Genomic DNA, 4,758 nt, shown 5'->3' with positions numbered 1-4,758 from the left:
GGGCCTGTTGCACAAAAGTAGAATTAAGACATCCGGGATAAATGACTCAGCTGAGCTCAATGAAGCCAAAACATGTGCGTCCAGGCTTAATTGGTTGCACAAAGACCAAGCCAGGATGAGCAGACACGGATTCATTAAGCCAGGTGAAACCAATCCTGGATAGGTGCGCGCTCACGGCTCACTCAAATAGACCCCGCCACAGATCACAGATTAACTGATTTACCATGGCAACTAGAGCCGCGTACTTTTCCCCGTCGGAAGCACAAATCCTCATGGAGGCATACGAGGAGGTAAAAGATATAATTAAGAAGAAAGGCAACACCGCCACAGTGATAAAGCAAAGAGAAAAAGCGTGGCAAAGTATTGCAGACCGCCTGAATGCGTAAGTAGTGCACAATTACACACTCACCGCTCCGCTGAAACATCACAATTACAATTCAAATATTTAATTCACATCTCCAAAAATGCAGTTGTACTGTAATTATGAAACGGTTAAATTTTTAATTGAAATGCACTGCAGATATGAGTGAAATTGTGTAAAGTAACTCCATCACACTGTATAAAGCTATGATAAATTTTTTGATATTTTTACTGAAAACAAGACAAAAATACCAAGTAATTTTTTGCAGTGTGACTCCATTAAGTGTGTGTGTGTGTGTGTGTGTGTGTGTGTGTGTGTGTGTGTGTGTGTGTGTGTGTGTGTGTGTAGATTAAACATGAACGGGCCAAAACGGACATGGCAGCAGGTCAAAATCAAATACAAGAACATTCTGCAGAATGGTATGGTCCCTGACTAATATTTAACAAAGCACAAGCATATATTGTACCCAGAAGGTGCCTGCTCACACATTGTCTGTACTGTTTTAGCAGTGAAAAAGAATACCCACAGACAAGGCACGGGTGGTGGGTCACCAAAGGCTGACCTTACCCCAGCAGAGGACATGGCCTTGGAGCTAAATAAAGGCAGGCCCGTCTTAGAGGGGATCCCTGGGGGGAAAGAGACGAGCATAGGTTCCTCCCAAGATGCCACCCGCTTCATTCAAGGTATGTCCTTCCATCTCTACATGGGATACAACCACATTCATATTGAATCAATTTGGACTGTCTGACTTTGGTTTACCTATTGCCTTGCAGTGCCTGGCAGCACTGTGTTCCTGTTAGAGCCACCAGCACAAGCACCAGACGATGCTGATCCAGTGAGTACTCCATCAAAGGCATACTGTAGGCCTGGCATGTCTTGTCTACTAGCTTCAATATGAATCCGATTAAATGTGATAGGGTGAAGGCCCCAGTGCAGCAGCAACAGCACATGATGGAGACGATGATGAGGAGGAGACCATCTCTCTGGATTCCAGAAGGCATGAGGTATCATGTTAAGACTGTGAAAGTACTATTTACTCTACAATGGTGAGGAGTCCTCATCAAAATCAAAAAATCTAATTTCTTTTACAGGACCCAGATGCTATACAGTGGGAAAACCAGCCTGGCAACATAGTGCGTATTAATAAAAGGACACCACATCCTGCCAAATTCCAGCTGCGCTAATTGTATTGTGTTCACAGAGCTCACAAGCTATCAGAAAGTTGTATGGCAACCACCTCCGGCGCCAAATAGAACTGGCAGACATAGACATTCAGTACAAGAAGAAAAAGATGGAAAATCTTGCACTGGAGTCCGAAATAAAAAGAGGACAATTAGGAAACTGGACCTTGAAATAAAAAACTTGAGAGGGAGGTGAGATATGCCTTCAATGTACACTGTATGCTAACTGTAACACAAATGTATTAATCATTATTTTTCTTTCCTCCCCAGCTCCAAGAAGATGACACAGCTCAAAATAAAAATTAGGTATATTCTCGTAAAGTCAAGTGAGCCATGACATATGAGCTCTTATTGTGAGCACACAGGACGGTGGCATCTTTCTAAGGTTTTTTTTATTTTCCCAGCAATCAGTACAACCAAGTCATCGTTATAAGGCATCACCCTCTTTTGCCTACCCCCCCAGCACCAGGTGTGGCCACTAGCCTATATGAAGGCCCAAAATTGTGTGTTCCTTTCTGCTCTGACAATGGCATGCCCATTCGTGCGAGATGTGGTGGATGAAGAAGCACTTGTGCTGAGGAGAGCCTTCAGGCGAGAAAGGGTCTTCAGGGACCGGTTGTACCCACTGGCCTTCCCTGATGACCATCTATATGAAAGATACAGGTTTTCTGCAGATGGCATCAGGTATCTATGCAGACTACTGGGTCCCAGGATTAAGCACCGCACTGCACGGAGCCATGCACTGAGTGTGGAGCAAATGGTTTGTGTGGCCTTGCGCTTTTTTGCTAGTGGAGCCTTCCTGTACTCAGTGGGGGATGCAGAACAGCTGAACAAGGCCACAATTTGCCGCACAATAAGGAGTGTGTGTCTGGCTATCAAAGCATTAGCAGATGTCTTCATCTCCTTCCCTGGCCACAGAAGACTCTGTGACATCAAAGAGGAGTTCTATAGGATTGCAGGTAAGAGGATCTACAAATTACAGGACAACTGTTAACACATAGTAGGATACTCATTACTTTGTGTGACAGGTTTCCCCAATGTCATTGGTGCAGTGGACTGCACACACATAAGGATAAAAGCCCCCTCAGGTGCCCATGAGGCCGATTTTGTGAATAGGAAATCCTTTCACAGCATTAATGTTCAGGTGAACATAACTTTTTGATATTGTCCATTGACGAACACTCTGCATTGCCAGTGATGTGCATTGATTGGTGTAATATTCCTCATCTTATGATTTCAGATGGTCTGCAATGCTGACTGTGATCAGCAATGTTGTGGCAAAATGGCCTGGCTCAGTCCATGACTCCAATCTATCAGTGCCTATCACAAGGTAAGCCACACAACCCCTATTTATAACCATCATGGCTGTGTCAAGAATATCACTGTGTTTATGAGGTAGTAATGATGAGATTTTGTGTTGACAGGTGAATTCTCTGGTGTGTTGCTGGGAGACAGGGGGTATGGCTGCCAGCCTTTTCTCCTGACACCTTTCACAGACCCCCAGGAAGCACAGCAGGCCTACAACCATGCCCATGCCAGGACCAGGGCCAGAGTTGAAATGACCTTTGGCCTCCTGAAGGCACGCTTTCACTGCCTTCACAAATTAAGGGTCAGCCCTGTTAGGGCATGTGATATTACTGTGGCTTGTGCTGTCCTCCACAATGTGGCCTGCCTGAGGAAGGAGAGGGCCCCCAGAGTGCCACCAGCCATGGACTGGGACAATCCGGCAATCTTCCTGATGACGACAGTGGTCGGCTGCTGAGGGACCAATATGTGTTGAATTATTTTAGTTAGTATGTGTGCTTTCAATTTTGGTTAAATATGTCCTGCGGTGGCAGAGGAATTTGGGTTTTTTGGGTTCGTTTTTTGACGAATTTGGCCTCTTATGATGTTTGTGCGGTATACTGTGTGTAATACAAGGCTGCAGGGAGGCTACTGCATCCATTCATTTGTCTGTTCAGTTGATGTGTATGGATTTGTCCTGCATTTATTTTAGTGTGCAGACATGCAGGGTGTGTTATATACAGACCTTTGAATGTGTATGTATCATTTTGTATAATATGCTTGGATTCTGTGCTTTCCATCTTGTAGAGTCACTGTGACTTCAGTTTCGAAAGGAGCTGATGGCTTACCTGCATTGTTTTGTCCTTATTCAATAAAGGAACATAATGTTACACATTGTGTTTTTATATTCATATGGAATGTGTATTTGTTTATATGACAGAGTACTAGGGCCACACTGAAGAAAAAGGATAAAGTCATAAATTTATGAGGCTGGTTCTTTCTGCAGAAAAGCTACATATTGTTTTTACAGTTTTGATACTTATGACAATGTGATACTTAATATTCTGGCACATCAGCATGTCTTTGTTTATGAAACCATACTGAAGTACAATTTCACGAAATGCCCCACATCTGTCATTTTAACAACTGTCCTCCTTTAAAACAACTGGTTACAATATTATGACTTGTGTTTTTTTCCCCTCTGTGGCCCTAATATTCTATCATTTTATATATAGCCTTATAGTCTATGGGAAACTGTAAATTATCTAATGATAGCAACATCTAAAAATCATTTTTTATCCAAAATCATTGAAATGAATGATCACAAACGTTTAAATAATAACAGTGGGTCTAGTTATATGTGATAACAATGTATAGTGAGCAGTGAAATAACTATTGGTTTCCATTTGTGGTGACTGCTGACTGACATTAGGGATGAGATTAAATAGATCCTGGAATTTAGCCTGGTCTGGAGCAGGCTAGCTCCACAGAATAAATCTCCATGGTAATTTATACCATAACATATCCTCCTGCCCCCTATCCATCTTTAGTGCAACCGGATTACGGATCAATTGAGCCAGGATCACCAAGATATCCTGGCTTAATCCCTTATCCTAGTTTTGTGCAACAGGCCCCTGGTTAAATAAAGGTGAAATAAAAATAAAATAAAAATTGGTGGAGATTTTTTCCTCTCTCATTGGTGGAGAGGAGGTAGAACAGAATGTTTCCTCTCATTGGTGGAGAGGAGGTATAAACATAATGTTTCCTCTCTCATTGGTGGAGAGGAGGTAGAACAGAATGTTTCCTCTCATTGGTGGAGAGGAGGTATAAACAGAATGTTTCCTCTCTCATTGGTGGAGAGGAGTTATAAACATAATGTGTCCTCTCTCATTGGTGGAGAGGAGGTATAAACAGAATGTTTCCTCTCTCATT

The 4,758-nt window shown here is 42.7% G+C and overlaps 1 long non-coding RNA gene across 2 annotated transcripts; it reads left to right on the top strand.

The window, feature by feature from the left end:
* The first annotated feature begins 1,471 nt into the window (after nt 1-1,471).
* Nucleotides 1,472-3,737, top strand: LOC135566331 (uncharacterized). Of its 2 annotated transcripts, XR_010462042.1 has the most exons (5): nt 1,472-1,734; nt 1,813-1,848; nt 1,947-2,501; nt 2,783-2,872; nt 2,967-3,737. It is a non-coding gene; the product is annotated as an uncharacterized LOC135566331 (long non-coding RNA). The 2 variants fall into 2 exon arrangements; XR_010462041.1 differs by lacking the exons at nt 1,472-1,734; nt 1,813-1,848 and having other exon boundaries at nt 1,855-2,501.
* Nucleotides 3,738-4,758: the final 1,021 nt, after the last annotated feature.

Source organism: Oncorhynchus nerka, unplaced genomic scaffold, assembly GCF_034236695.1.
Source record: "Oncorhynchus nerka isolate Pitt River unplaced genomic scaffold, Oner_Uvic_2.0 unplaced_scaffold_5823, whole genome shotgun sequence".
Taxonomy (NCBI): Eukaryota; Metazoa; Chordata; class Actinopteri; order Salmoniformes; family Salmonidae; genus Oncorhynchus; species Oncorhynchus nerka.
This window is presented reverse-complemented; position numbering and strand designations above follow the sequence as displayed.